Source organism: Pyxicephalus adspersus, chromosome 4, assembly GCF_032062135.1.
Source record: "Pyxicephalus adspersus chromosome 4, UCB_Pads_2.0, whole genome shotgun sequence".
Classification (NCBI taxonomy): domain Eukaryota; kingdom Metazoa; phylum Chordata; class Amphibia; order Anura; family Pyxicephalidae; genus Pyxicephalus; species Pyxicephalus adspersus.
Window position 1 is genome coordinate 12,590,129 of NC_092861.1, and position 17,124 is coordinate 12,607,252.

Below are 17,124 nucleotides of genomic sequence, written 5' to 3' on the forward strand. Positions count from 1 at the left end.
AAGGTAAAGAAACAATTTATTGTGAATACATTGTAAATACAAAGCGAATACTAAGTAAGGACCTTGCTAGAAAGACATTTCTGTCACTGGGGACATTTTGGCAGCTGTTGAATCACCAAAGTGGGGGATGAGTACTTTATTGGGGTTGCTGGTGATTAAGTAATGACTTCATTGGGGTTAATGACTATTTCATGATTCCGCTGGTGATATCTAACTAGTTTGGCCATAAAAGAAGCAACACATTAGGAGGAGAAACATGATCTGTTTTTGAGAAACACAACAACTCGTCAGCAGCAGGCTTGCTCGTCTGAGAAGGCACTTAGAGGCTTATGTAATTAAAATTAACACTCACAGGCAATTTTTTTAAAGAAGCATTTTGAATTTGCTTTTGAGTTTTCTTACTGCTTTTGAAATGGTTCAGAACTGCATTTTTTGGTACTGCGACCCGGATACAAACCATTTTCAGAATTGCTTTTGAAGTGTTTCTGAGCTGCATACACACTGACTTGTATATAAGATAAAAAGCATTTGAGAAAGGAACATGCTGCGTGTCCCTTAAGTAAAGCAAAGCAAATGTGCGCTGAGCCATAAAATCCACTTTAACACAGATTCTGCATTTTCCTCTGATCACAAATAGAGGTTAGATGCAAGAAAAGAAAAGCTTGCATGCAAGTATGTGCATCCCTCAAAAATCATTGACCTTGTCAACATATTTAAATAGGAAAAGATTGGAACATCATCCAAGAAGTACCTACAGCTAAAGGTGATGGACTTAATAGAAAACACATCAAAAATTCGCTTTTTTAAGCACTTATTCCACAAAAAGAAGATATAATGGTGTATTATGGAAAACAAAAGTATGCCCTAAAGGTTGGCCTTGTCCTTTTCTATTTACATACTGTACCTACCCTGTAGGTACAGTATGTAAATAATACCAAATTAATACCATTATTTTGGTGGACCACTTCTTCGTGCAAAGTTCCTTCAGGTACAAGATGTTTGTGGTTTTCCTTATATTCACTACCCATTTTAAGTTCCCTACAACATATCAATGGGATTTAAATCAGGGCTTTGGCTAGGTCAGAACATAACCCTCCATTTCTTCTATTTAAGCCATCCCATGGTGGATTTGTGCTGATATTATACACGTCAACTTTCGGACAGATGGCCCCACATTTCCATCACATTGATATCTTGCAGAATAATTAGTTGATTTGATAAAGAACAGTTGCGCAGACCTTACAGAGTCAAATGAACCCCAAACTCCAACATTTCCTTTATCATATTTTACAGCTGGTATAGGGTTCTCTTAAATGCGGCCTTTTTTGTGCCAAACATGTCTATGGTAACCATGTCCAAATAACTGTGTTTTTGATTCATTGGTCCACAACAAATGATTTTCTTTCTTTTTTTATATTCAATGGAAAACTGTAGTCTTGCAAGAATTTCTTTTTTGGACTGCAAAGGCAGCTTTTTCCTGGCACACCTCCCATACAGTTTTATTTGGTGCAATATCTTACTAATTGTAGATACATGGACTTTGACATCATTTGTTGCATGAGTTACCTGCAGATGCCACAATACAATTGGTGGTTCTTGGAGACTTATTCTAGCATCAATAGGTCTGCTTTTCTTTACTGAGCAAACAGTCCAGGTTAAATTAGTGAAATCCTATTAAACCTAAATCATCTAAATCAATTGCTAGACTCATTGGCTTCCACAACCATATTTCTAGGGTCCTAAGACAAGAGTTTCTCAACCTTTTTAACATGGGGGAACTTATTGAAATTACTTTCAGGTCGTCATGGAACCCCTGCTTTAATTCATATATCCACAGCTCACAGTACAATAATGTGGTTAAGAATGGTAAGAATGCCTCTTACAGTGCGGACCATTGAGAAGAATTTCTTCCTTACAGATCAAAAAGATCATTGGTTGTAAGTTAACAGACCTGAGAGGGACAGACTGCTTCTTGCTCAAGAAATCCCTAACAACCTCCGGAGGAACCCTAGGGATCCACAGAACCCTGGTTGAGAAACACTGCAGAGCACATATGCTTATGGTTGAGAACACAAGACCTTCCTTCCATATCCGGGGTTCCAAAACCATACTACCTTTGGAGGTTATTATAGCCTCCTAGTCTAAAGTACCAAGGTTTAATTTTAGAGATTTGAAAAGGTGGGAAGGGTTATGACCCCTGTTAAATTTTAGGCTCCATGTGTGAAACTTCTCACTTCAGGATCACAATGACAACAGTTTTACAACACATTAATTGAGGGAATGGGGACACAAACACCAAAAAAAACCTGCTCGATTCTAGCTGTGGCCACTTAATTCTTGTTGGGTAAAACTATTGTCACCATAACAGTAAGAGTCCCAAGTAAATGTAACACCGGTCAGTTGTTTGACTCCATACTTCAACAGGTCCGTGACCAGTTTTCTAGGTTCTTTTTATGTGAGCAAGACTAAAGGGAGCTTTTCCCAGAAAAAAACTGTGAACCTCGGCTTTTAATTAACATTTCAGCATAAGTCTATTTGAAATCAACAACAATCACACAATGTGGCTTATTCCAGGAATTGTATCTGACCTAGTGACTTTTTATACTGGGTATGTGCTGAACGCATAATAACGTGTAACTGTATCTAACACTTCTGTCTGAGACATTACAAGCAGTATAACCGATGTAATTTAATTGCTGCATGGCACCATAAAACCTTTAATGATATAACAGGCAGGATGAGAGTATTGAATATCCAGTTCCTTTTTACCGCATTGCCAATAGGTGGAGATTGGCCTCAGCACATGGAAATAATTAGAGGATCGTGTCTCAGCAGCCAGCTCTCTATCACACAGCCAGTCACTGCAGCACGTAGGACTGAGATGTCAGTGTATTATATACAAAAAGGCTGGGGGCACCGATTATAACGCTTGTGCTGCGAATTATCAAAACTAAACAGGTATTTTTGTCACCTACTATAGCTACAGATAGGGGCATTTAGACGCTTTAAAATGCATTCATTAAAAAAATCCATTATAGTCTTTGTTTAGGATGCATCTAATATTGCTTCTGGAGCTCTCAAAGCATTAATCCTTCAGACACTTGGGACAATCACTCTATTTGTCATGATGGCTGTTCTCTTCAGGACAGAAAGTAATTCGTAGAGTAGTATTCGTGAAGGTATTCGTATAAGTAAAGTCCAAAATGTTACAGTTGTCACCAGAATAGGGGTGAATCCTTCTAACAGGTCAACCTTTATAATGGCAACTCTTTAATAAAGGATTTCCCACACTTTGTAGATATATTTTACTTCCCGTCTTCAGGACAAAAGGTGGAGGAAAATCTCCTCAGTTGGACAATGTAGGATCTATCCAGAACTAAAAAGCTTTGAAGATCGAGCCAAGTTTGAAGGCCAATTTAAAAAGGTTTGCTTTAATAACATGTGACACCTTGCCATATCCTATTCTGCATTACTGTGTGCAGTCATTTTTAGAATTTCTTAGAACTTTCACCCAGTAAGCCCTGAATCAATGAGGTTGCCTTGAGTCCAAGTGTCTAGAGAGTCATAGATGGGAGGTATGAGTCACACCATACAACTTCAGACTAATTAATGGCTCTCTGATGGGTGATTTTCTAAGCAGTCCCATCTGCTGAATCCCTTAGTGACACAGATACATTATTTTGTAGAAAATACAGGCAAAGGCCCTTTGGAAGGCACAAGATCCAGCATGCAGTAACATAGTTGTGTGGTAAAGAATAGGCACTGCTTGGTGAAAAGGGTACCAGATTTTGTAATTCCATAGATGGTGATATTAGTTACCAGGGAATGCTATTACCAGACTTTTATGTTACCATTGGGACCTCCATGTTAATACAGTGGTTACCATTTTATCAGGGGAAACCATGTAATGAAGAATAATAATCTTGATATACTGCAAGTTAGACAATCTTTTTGATAATGTACAGGGTGGTATTACTACTACCAAAAAAAAACTTTATATATTCTAACAGAAGAAAATCCCATTACCCTGTTACTTCCTCATCTGTATCTTTATATTAGTCTGATCTATAAAAAAAATATCAACTGTCAAGAGTATTATACGAATCTACACCTTTTGTCTAACCTTGCATTAGTTCTTGTTTTTAGAACACAATATAAATAAAAAGTAAAGAAAGACTTTTGAATTAAACCTTTTTCCATGTATTTATTCTTCATGGTCCATAGGCCTGGTAACGGATGTCCCACTATACCTACATACCATGTGCATGAAGGTGTCCTCCTCCTAATCTTAGAAAGTTCGAAGATATGCAGTGGTATTTTTATGGACTCCCATTCCTTCACAAGGCTCCCAAAATTTTAGGTGTTGAATAGAGTAGAGAAAGGCTACCTTCTCTTGTTAGATTTATAATGTTAGGCGTATCCCTGATTGCCGTCTCCAGCACTGAAGTCCCACACCAAACTCTATCTACAAGTGTAACACCTTCCCTAGGAACAAATGTAAAGAAGCACATGGATTCTTCCTCTAAATACAAACCCTTACTGTGTAAATGGCACAGAGGCAATTCACCAGTTTTATAATCTAATGCAGTGTTTCTTAACAAGGGTTCCTCCAGAGGTTGCTAGAGGTTCCTTGAGCCTCTCAGGTCAGTTCTTGTGACACCAATGATCTCTCAGGCCAGTTGTAGTGACACTAATGATCTTTTTGGCTATCTGTAGGGGTGACATTCTTCCCAATGACCAGCAATGTAAAAGGAACTCCAAAGATCAACAATCTAATATACTGTGAGCTGTGGATAAAGTAAATTTTAGCATGGGCTCCTCCTTCTTTAAAAGTTTGAGAAAGACTGATCTAATGTGTTTCACCCCCTACAAGGGCTTCATCAGAGCTTCTCTATGATTAGAGGGAGTATAATGAGTCAGAAGAAGGAACAGCTGGAGGACTTTGTGCCATTTGCACAATACAAGTTTGTAAGAGGAGGAAGAAGCAAAGCATGGAACTACATTTGTTCCTTTTAAAAGAGAAATCATTTTGGCTGAAGATACTCTATGTGTTGGGTCCTGCAATTGCACCTCCACATATTGAAGCCTGTTTAGGAATACTGCAGAGCTTAATACTATTCGGTGATCTGTCAGCCCTTACTAAATCTACCTTATCCTGAGGGAAGAGGTGCATTTACACCATGGTGACTGCGGATGTCACAGCAGATAATCTAGAATAAAGCACATTCTAAAAACGGGACCTCATTCTCAGTGTGTAGAGTCTCACAGATGACAGCCTGAGGGAGGGAGAAGTAAGAATGAAACGCATACTACAGTAATTGAAGCAGATTATTATGAAGGAACAATGTGAAGCTGCTTTGTAAGAGGAAATTATTTGATTTGCCTTTGCTCGGCTGCCCTCCAGGCCTCTTCTTATTTCCTAAGCACAGACTGACGTCAACGCTGCCAGCCAGCACCGATGGCCAATTGGTCTCTGATGGCCTCTGATGGCTTAGTGATTCTACAGACACAAAGAGAAGTGTCCCTTGGCACAGCCTGTAAATGAATTCCCTGTGATGTTCACGGGCTGATAAAAACCATCTAAATGTCACATTTTGTTTCCTGATCAGAGTGTCTTTTATCCACAGAGAGATTGTCCCAAATGTTTTTTTTTGTGCTTTATAAATGGGACTTAGATCATTATCTTATCTATCTACTCTACCCAGCATGCAATACAGTGTTGGATAAAAATGACTGGCCCAATAGTCACAGCATCCCTCCAGGATAACAAAAAAAAAGAGTTCACAAAATGAAAGGATGAGTAACTTGAGCCCAAATATTTACCAACACCCCAGAGATCGGGACTAATAGGCTATATTCACACCTATGTGCAGGTGTAAATGCAGCCTGACGTGTTGAAACAGTTAAGTTAGTTTTCTGTGCTAACTAGCAGCTTTTTCTTTATTTAGAAACTAAATTAGTTCCCTAAAAGCAGAACCAAACTGAAAAAACTGCAAGCATATAAACAAAAAATGAAAATAAAACAAACTTACCTGCCTGTTCACAATTAATTAAATGAACTCACCTCTCCTCCCTCCTTCTCTGGTGCCAAAATCTTTACTAGGTCTCCTTCTAGGTTCAAGATCTTTCGCCAATCTTGATTGGCAAGGTCATGATGGAGAATTATTTTCCATGAATTGGGAGCAACATAGATTATAGAGAGGATTGTGAAAAAGCAGGTACATTTGTTTTATTGCAAAAGAGACATGGCTTGCCCCGTCTTGATTACCTGCCTGCAATGTTTTAATTTTTAGTTTCATATCCTCTTTATGTGATTTTGGGTTTTTGGTGTGCTGTTCAACTTTTCAGCACCTTTCAGAGTGCTTTTTTTTGCACGTGTTGACATACTTTTTAGCATTTTTCAATGTTCTCCATTTCGTGTTCAGGTATAGGAGCCAATGAACTGGGAATTTAGTAAGGGAGAGCCTGGATGTCATTGCTAGGACAAGGATGTCTCATACCCAAGGCGAGGATGACAAAGTGTGTGCCCCCTTTCCCCCCAAAAAAACTCTTTAATTCACAATATCAGAACTTAAGAAAAAAAAACAAACTTGAGGAATGGAGAAGGTAAAAAAGAATGGCAAACATTTTCCCCACTAAAACTTTACCAGCCTACTTCCCACCACGAGGACCACACCTTCATTTTAACCATTTTTGGCCCCTATTCTCCCTAACCCTCTTGTTACAATTACCAGATACCTATGTCTATACTGATGACCTGAGCAATTAGCTGGACAGCTCAGTCCTGCACAGCGCAGGGCATGCCAGGTTGATGCATTACTTGGCGTAGCATGGCGTCCAAAAAGGTGGCTCTTCTGCCTTGGCCTGCTTCTGTCATGTTAAATGTGCTTTCAATAAAGCCATAAGTTCCTACTCTATTTTAGGCAACACAAGGAAATACAGTGCACAGATGAGAACTAACATGTTGACTCACATTGGTAAACCTCTGTAAATCACAAATATGTGAAAGAGAAGGAAGATGCTGTTTCCAGGTAAGACTGTTGTCTTGCCTGGAGATATGCATTGGTAAATATTGGGAATTCAGAAAGTTTGGCGTTGGGGACATCAAACATCAAAAAAAGATGTAAGAGATTCTAACCCCCTCATTAATATTCAAAACTATAAAAAAAAATGAGCTCTATACAGAATAAAATGAACTTTTTGCTTTACTCTGTGTGCAAACACAGGTCCACTTTAGAGGCTTGGCATCCATGAGGTAATGGATGGTGTTGAAAAAAAAAGAGTCACTTAAAGCTGTTTTTTACATATGGGCATTCACTAACATGTTTTTATAAAGATGATTAATACAGCCATTTTCATTTAAGCTTATCACATTAATGTAGGCTTTTGAATATACTTTGTTAAGTATGGATTATGCAAATTGAGGAAGGAACATTCAAGTGCTTCTATTATACCGATACTCTGAAAGTGGTGGTAAAACCCAAAGTAGATGACACTTACTTTGCTGAAGCATTAGGCGTAATATTTAATTAACATAATTTCTGGCCCAATGCATTATTTTTGTATAGGATGGTTAAGCTTTTCCAAAGGAATAAAGCAGAATATTGAACTGATTCATAAGAACGTTCACAGCTTTCAATGGCATCGTTTTTAATGTCACGAAGACCATGTGGCAATCAACACCCTGGAGACCTACAAAAATGAATTTTATACAATCATCTGAGATGCCCTTTACGGACAACATCATTGACAAAAACACCAAAGACTATTTACTTATCAAATACCCTTTAATCACTCTTCCTAAGATCCACAAAAATCTTCTAAATCCTACTGGCAGACCTATGGTCTCTGGTATTCATTCAATTGCATCACATGCGAGCGAACTCGTTGATGCCTATCTCCAACCTCTAGTGACCTTAATGCCATCTTTTCTAAAAAGATACTATTGAATTACTGAAATCTAAAAATCACCTACAAGTTCCACCTGACACTACTATAGTCACTATCGATGTGCAGGCACTCATGAAATGACATACTGCATGAAAATGGAATCTCCATGATTTCGCAATGCCTTTAGAGACATCGACCAATATCACAAAAAGAAAACGACTTTATCCTGCGACTGCTCAAATACATTTAGAAATGTCTTTACCTCTGATAACGCTACATACCTCCAGACCTAGGGTGTTGCCATGGGTGCTAAATGTGCTCCTTCTTACGCAAACCTATATCTCAGCGAATGGGAGAGAGAACTACTTGCCAATCTCAATACCATTTGTTTTGGCCCTTACATTCTTTCATGGCAACGATATATTGAGGACATTCCTTGGACATGTTCTGGACAGGTCCTACTCATCTTATCAGTCACTTCATACAGATAATTCAAACAAATAACTTCATCTTAAAATTTACCCTTGAGTTTAACAAAACAAATCTTCCATTTCTGGATGTACAACTCTCTATAGATAATGATTAAAAAAATTCTACCTCTTTATATAGAAAATCGACGGCTGGCAATACAATCTTGCATGCGCAAAGAGCCCACCCTAGATCCCTGGTTAGAAGCACACCTTATAGTCAGCACTTATGTTTAAGACGTAATTGTTCTACAGATACGATGTTCGGAATAGAAGCAAAAGCCCTACAAGTGAAATTATTAGAACACGTATATTCAAAGAAGACACTGAAAAAAGCCTATCAAAAGGTTTGCAATTTATCCAGAGATGATTTCTTATCTGACGCACCAAGACAACCCATGAAGACAAATCTGGTAACCAGAATTATCACTACCTACAACCAACAACATAAACCTATCCAGGACATCTGCCATAAATATTGGCATATTCTCAAATCGGACCCAACAGTCACCAAATACATTGGGGACAAACCCCAAATAGTCTTTTGAAAAGCACCATCATTGAAAGACCAGTTAGTCTTAAGTCATTTCTCCTCCAACCTCACTAGCAGATATGATCCAAGGAGTACATTCAAATGTGGACACTGCCCACAATATAAGTGGAATATAGAATCCATGAGTATTTCTCTTCACAATGGTATGACACACCGACCAAAACACTACATAGACTGCACACCAGGAGTTATCTACATGATATCCTGTCCATGCGGTGCTTTCTATGTAGGAAAAACCAAAAGGCCTTTACATAAATGCATTTACGAACACATTTATTCTATGAATGGCAAAATTATCACCCCAGTAAGCTATCAAATAGCCACTAGACACAAATTTGACCCTTATGGAATACGTTTTTATGGGCTGGAACCCATCCCTCCCAATGCCAGATATTGCCAATATTGACACATTGAATCATTTACAGGCATTACAGGCAGGATTGTTCATTTACAGGCAACAAAGAATCTGGGACTTCCCAAATTATGACCTGTTATTTTACTCACTTTACAATATCTTACATCTTATACCACACATGTTTTAGTGTTCTTTCGAATTAAATTTTTATTGACAATTAATCACTAACAATTCCCTTCTTTTATTTACTTTAATAGAATACCTGAAATGTCTCTTTAATATCTTCATACACATCCCTTTGGGAAAACTCAAATTTGCAAAAAGTATGATCTCTACCAAATTGTTATATTTTTTCCATTGTTGTGACTACTTTGTTGCTATTTTATGCTTTTATGTTCTGGGTTTGATTTAATGTCAATTTAGAAACCTATACTGACCAATGTAACAAACCTGGGGTTCTGTTAGATTTATCTACTTGACTTCCCCTTTTATTTACACCATTAGGATATCATATAGATGTTTATCTACAATTGAATATGTTTTGCTTGGTATGACATTGCAACCTAAGCAATTACAACCATATCTGTTTTATTATTGTATCTCCATGCCATAATATTTGATTTCACATTTATTCATCTATTTGACTCTTTTTAAAATCCAGCAAGTTTATTATCACCTCCTCCACATAGTATTCTCACTTACACGCTCCTATGTTTACATTCCCATTCATTAATACCTCCCGTCCAATCACTAAGACGCACTCCGGACAGATTTCCAATTATCCCTCCTGCCCCTCCTTGTGTGCCAATACCCTTAGCAGGGTACAAAGCGCCCACCCGTTATGGGTGTGACATTAGATGCTGCTATGGTGGACTGAGCTCCTGCTTTGCCCACCAGTCGGCTTCCCTGTCCCCCGTTTGGGCTACACGTGGTCCTTTGTAACCGCCCCACATTTACATAGGGCGATACAATAAGGCCTGGCACAGAGTAAGGGCGAAAACACTCACATCCTCTATGCGTATGCGCGTCACACCTGCGCATGTGCCATTATCCCACCTATTATTGCCAGCTTCCCATTTAAGGATAGTAAGCTGCCATCCTTACCTCTCTGCACACCCACACAACAATCTCTCTGATCTCTGCAGCCTCAAGCGTTTTCGCTTTGGATCCCCAGGCGTCTGCGTGCGACTATCCAGGTACCTACTTTTAACACGATCTTGTTGATCCATATATTGTTTCTCAATGTTTCCAAAGACAAACTTGTTCACTTCCAAGCTTTTCTGACACTGGATTATTACTGAATTATTACCCCATCTCTCATATTTCCAAACCATTAGGACTACTACAAAAAACGTTCCAGCGCAATTAATTATTTATTTTTTTACTATAACTTTATTTTATAATTATTTTATACTCCAGTATTATAAAGTACTGTTCATAATTCTATTATTATAATATATATTAGAGCATAATATTACCACTGTTACTAAACCCTTTGACCCTAAGTATGATAATAAATAAAAAGTTTGACCAATAGTTATAAAGACCCCTCTCCTCCTTTGCCCCCTCCTTCTTTCCCACTTTTCCCCTCCACCCCCTCACACCTTTTTTTCTCCATGTTCTAGATACAACGTGGTGTCATTATTTCTCACATTTTAAGACGTCCCTCTTACTATGATCAACACTCACTTTAAGTAAGTACCTATATATTTAAAGTATGGTTAGTACAATATATTATTGTTATCTACTAATATCTACTATGAACATGTAATCATTGCTTCACAGTACACATAGGTTTATATTACTGTACAAAATTTAGCGTACTAACACCTCCTGGCTTATACTTTCCATTGTATTATTCTGGAAAAAACATTTTATATGATCCAGAACCAATCACTGTGTAACCAATGTAATACCTAGACCACATCTAATTTAGCCTAATTGGTATTATATTTCTGTTACCTTGATTTATAGAATATCTCATTGAGCATAATTCTGTATATATGTAATATTCTTGTATGCAGTTATTGAACAAACATTCTCCAAGTCCCCTGAAGAAGCCCAAAGAGGCGAAACGCGTCGGGCCACAATATTTCTTTTCTTCTTTTGTTGATAAGGGATTCATTGTCTAATTTCTTGGTATATTTAACTCTTGATTATGAATATATTGCTGCATTTAAAAATACCCTGGCTTTAATGGCTTTACATGTGGCAATTAAGCCTGGTCCACTAGGACAGTTTCTGAGCAGTTCCTGGGTGGCAGACATTAGGCAACTGCCCTATTCATCCTTTATGAGTGAGATGCTGCTTGTAGCATCCATAGTCTCAGGAGATTTGGTTTGGGATTTTGCCAATGTCACCACTCTGTTGCTCATTATTCCCCTTGCTGGAGGCTCTGACATAAGACCCTCCACCAAGATGTCAACCACCAGTGGCACACTGCAGAACAAAGTCTATAAATCTATAATGAAGTGAGGATGCCAAAAACAATATTGGTGACTCACCCTTTGCCCTCTTCTTGCTCGTTTTTGGGCACAGCTATCACATTTATCTTCTTTTACTAAGTCAAGCTATGCAACCAATAATTATTGCTAACATTAATTTACAGATGAGATAATGAGCACTTGTAACCATTGATCATTAGGAGTCCAAAAAATCCAGCATGACTGTGATTGTTGCCTTCAAAGGTTTGACAATACAGCGGCAACTCCAAGGAAAAAGCTGTGCTGCTTTCAGAAAGACAAACACTCATCTAAGGCAGCCATCACATAAATGCACCCCGGAGAGATAGACACATCCTCTACGATGGAGATCAAACTGTGCAATCCAAGCAATATAAGGAACATCAATCTGGTGCACAATAATGGCCATGCCGAATTTTATTCATTCAGTCCCCGATGGTCTCATCACCCTGCAGGATTTCTGCACTGTCATCCTGATTAATAAGTGATAAAGGGACCTTTGTGCTTGTGCTGTGCCTACATTTTATTCTAGTAGATGTGTGCTGTCAGCTATGCCAACCTTAATGCAGAGGGGCCAGAGTTTTATTTATTAGTAGAGGTTTTCCAACCTGACCAATCTTTGCGCTCCCTGGGAACATCCAGCTGGCATGTCTGCCATTACAGATTTTTATGGGTAATTGATATAATCGCAGTAGTTGTTTAGACCATACCCTGGTTTATGATACCATGAAATACATATACCCTATTCTTGACAGAAGCTCTTTACAAGTATTATATAACCTATCGATAATATATATTAGGATACCTGTGAACTCTCTGCCTGTTTGAAATTCTAGATCATAACTATTTCAATTTCCTTATTACTACCTATACCCCGCAATATTTTTTGGAAGCACTCTCATCAATGTGCTTCCTTTATTTAGCTCAAAAAGCAAAGGCCAAAAACATTCAAAAGAACATCTGGCCAAGGACTGTTATATGTGCACCAAGCAACCTTTATCAAGGACTTTGCTTTTTTCCTTTGCTTTTTGTGCAAAATACAGGAAATGAAATGCTAAGAGTGCTCCTGAATGTCATTTTCTGTATAATATTTGGTTTTAAATTATGAAGTGGGCACTGAGACCAGTAGTTGTGTAGAAGGATAATAAACATAATGGTTTATGGACACTTTTGATACACTACTGCCTTTCTCCATTTCCTTTATAGAATCCAGAAAATCGGCACTAGACAGTTATGTAATGACATACGGTAAGAGACATTAGCATAGTGCTTCAGTGGCCAGCATCTTTGCATTTACAACTCTAAGGCACCAAGTTCAGTTTTTGGATATTGTATGGGTTTAATCTGCTTTTCCCCTATATTGCAAAAACATACTGCTAGGTTAATTGGCTTTCCCCAAAAATTGGCCTTAGACTATGTTATTGGCTCCAATGAAGGACAGTTCGTTAGGGATGGGACTATGGACTCTGTAAAGCACTATAATATGTTAGTGCTATAGCAATACTTAGCAATACTGCGGTAAAGACATTAGATAGAGTTCCTCTGAAAGTCAATTAATGGCAGGACTATGTACATCGTAAAGCACCAGATATATTGGGACTATTTATTTACTGGATATTAATATAAATTGTTTTAGACACTTCTGCCAACTTCAATTTTTAATATCAAAACTATACTTCTATACAATAGAAACTATATTACATTACTATTATTTCCTTTCTTTCTTATCGCTTTTACTTTGAGGTAATCATTTTTTTTACCAAAAAAACCAAGATGTATGTCACCCAACAGTATACCAAAGGTCACCACCTTTGATGGGTACTTGATGCGACTTAATTAATGATCAGGGTATTCCCAATAAATTCACCATACAGTACAATTTCTGTTCTGCTTGGCCTGTTAAGCTTTGCCATCACTGGGGGCTCCATAGCTCTGGCAGGGCTTTGTATTCTCAATGGGATCCCACAATACCTTTTAGTACATTGTGGAGTTTACTGCTACTATGGAAACTGCGGCCAGCACTTCACCTCGGGCAAACTGACATCTGTGACTGTACAAAAGGACGCCCGCAGTGTGCACGGTTAAACCCGATGCCAGTCTATTAGTCATTCTGCGCTGGCTTCTGATTAGGTTGAGAAATGCACAATTGTACATAAAGTTACAGGGAGAAATAAAGTGTCCCTGTAGTACAGGTTTGTATGATTAACTGTAAATCACATATTCTTAAATCTGTCCCCAAGCTTCATTACCGGTGCATGTTTCTTGGATGTCCTGCTTGTAATACTGGGGTTTAATCACAACCTGTACAGAGATTATGAAAGGGGATTCCTGCTGATCTCTGTCTATAAATGCCAATTCTCTGGCTTCACAAGGATGCATAACATATTCACCTGTAAAAGCAGCTTCAGGGCGGATGTTTTTTTTTTTAGCAGTTGAAACCGTTGAAAGTTAACTGGCCAAAAACTGCACCACAAAGCCCACTTATTATAATGAAATTAAATAGGAGCAATTACAAAAAAAGGCCTTTGTTTATTGGTGTAGACTGTCTTATAATACGGTCATCCACTTTCATAGACATAGACTTTCATTTACACTGGCTAAGCAAATTCAAAGCACTTGAGAAGTACCAGAGAACTGCTTTGAACAACCATAGACTGCAAAAACCATAGAATGCTTAACAATTGATTTTGGGTGCTGGAGATTCTGTAACTTTTTAAACAAGCCCTTATTAAAACAATGATATAAAACCACTGCAATGTGATTCAGACTTTGTGTGAGCTGCAAAAGAAAGGATGGAAAGTCTGAAATGTGCCTCAGTGGTTTTAAGCTGCTTTAAAGCTACTTTTACATAAAGATTTCAGATGCAGTATTTAATATTTGGTTCTTACTTATGTGCCTCATATGCTTTCTGTGCAACTTTTTAGAGTTGGTGAGCTTAATGGTGGAGATGTTAGTGCTCTGATCCTCTGCCTTTCATAATCTTCTGACTCACTGACCCTGAATGAGCATACTTCGCTCAGATTTACATCCAGGCAAATACAATAATTTAAATATATAAATAATATAAAAATCAATGAGTTGAGCAATGGCGGATTACATAACCTCTGAGTGATAGATCCCCTTTAAAAGCAAAACTTTGGGTTTGCCTTTTTGCAATCTTCTTTTCTGAGTATACTGGGCGGCACATATACAGCTCAGTGCAAGAAATCTGGATATGCCAGTATCCCGGCATTCCCTGGGGCTGGTGAGACGAATAAAGCTATGTCATCCCAGTCTCACCAACCAAGATGGCTAAAGACAACCTGGAAGGAGATAACAAGAACAGGTGCATGTATTTAATAGGATTTCCATCAGGTAGGTAAGGTTGCTTTACTTCAGGCCCCCTAAGGACATGCCTGGTTGCAATTTTTTATGTAAGGTTAGTTACACTTTGAGTGAACTTTTTAGACCTGCATAAGTACTAAATATTAAATGCAGTAACATGTAACCACTAATCAGCATTCATCCTGTAACGGTCTGCATTCAGCAAGGCGAATTCTGATTGACTTGGCACTAAAGAATTAAAAATTTCTCTAGGAAACTTTGGTAAGGCAAAAATGAATGTATAACATGATATTACGTGACGATCTGCATAAACACAACAAGACTGCAAGCTTACTGATACCTAGGCCATACAACCTTGCAGCTCTGATATCTTTATTCTGCACATTTGATTTTCTGCTTTCTACTGCTGCAAAGCTGCTTCCATGATAAGTACGTTTTTCCAATCCCAAGGCAGTTGTATTTCAATAGACAAAAATAAATATGCCTGTGACTGTATACATGAATTATTACAATGCCTGGTAATTTTATCTTCAAATGATGTTCTGTGCCGTCATATAATCAGAGAACGTTAATTAATAACTAGCTGAGAGGGGGTGTATGAAGGTGACATCACAGGGAATTTGAATTAAAAAATAAAATGTGTGTTGACAGGGCCAGATTCCAAACCCACAGACATCTGAGCCATGAGTCTTCAGCTCTAAATTTCCCAACCTGCCCATAAATTATGTTTTTGCAACATCAGTGTGGCCCTTGCTATCCATGGTATTTATATAGGATAGGTGCTTGTAGACGTCTAAAGGTAGTCAGATGTGCATGAATGACATACCATTGCTTCTAACTATGGGGGAGCATGGGGCTTGTCCCATACTGTGATGCTTGGGCCTAGCAAGTATCCACCAGGCCCCATAGTAGTTCTGTGAACACAGAGCTAGAACAAAAGAAAAACAGTTTTGGGGGTAAGTGATGAAGGTAAGTATTTGTGGGTTTAGGGGTTGGCCTAAAAGAAAATCTATGCCCTAAATGGGAATCATTAGATTCTCTTTAAAGCCTGGGGATTACAAATTTATGATTAAACAAAGGCCTGTTTTCTGAAAAACAAAAACCTCCATACCTCCTGGTTTGAAAACAGGATTCTTTGCATTGAGATACAAGAAAACAGGAGGGAAGTACAGCTCATAGATATTAGAATTATCACAATGTAGGCATTGCTGTAACCTGCAATGGCCCAACTGTCAAATAGCCCAAGTTCTGGACAGCTGGCCAAAGTTTAGAATCACCAAGATAATGATATAAAGAACAACTTAACTGGACAGCAATGCTGGAGAGGTTTCATGAACTCAAAAGTGAGTTCTTCTAATTAATGTCAATAACATGCCACAGCATTTATATTCACCCAGGAAACTCCATTCTCTTACTCAATCACAATGGAACTTCTCAAAGCAGATGTTGATTGTCCAAGAATGGGAGTTGTGAAAGTTTGTGGAGCCACATTGTTTTCATTATAAAATCTAATAACCAAGGTGACATAGGAAATAAATAATTAATAATTATACATTATATAGAGGGTGAAATATTCCAAAGGCTCAATGTCAACCTTGTTTCCGGATGGTTGTTGCAGTTTGGCATAGATGGCCTCTTGTATACCAGTTGTCCTCTGAATCCATGGGCCACTATCATATAATGTCATTCCATGGCAATGAGGATAAAGTGACCAAGTTACCGAGTTGACTTCAAATGCAAATCAATGCTCCAATCTGGATATTGAAACCAACTAAAGGAGTCACTTGAGTGAGTGATGAAACATCCCCAACATTACAGAAGAGGTCCAGTTGTGACTACTACTATTAGTGTAGTATTTGTCCTCCAGACAGCAAGTATTGTTTATAAAGATCCAATATATAAGAATCCTAGCCTGTATGTGGCCTTTGAGGAGTTAGACAGCCCTCAGATATAACAAGACCGGAAATGAAAATCCTAATAAAGATAAAGAACAGATCCCCCTTACATCCCATCTTCCTAATGCACCCCCACAAGGAGCTGTTGCCTGACATCATTAAGCAAAACCTGTTATTG

General features: G+C 38.2%; 1 protein-coding gene across 2 annotated transcripts in view; it reads right to left on the reverse strand.

Moving 5' to 3' along the window:
* Positions 1–17,124, reverse strand: part of RCAN2 (regulator of calcineurin 2) — a 77,120-nt gene that overhangs the window by 3,450 nt on the left and 56,546 nt on the right. The window lies entirely within an intron of this gene.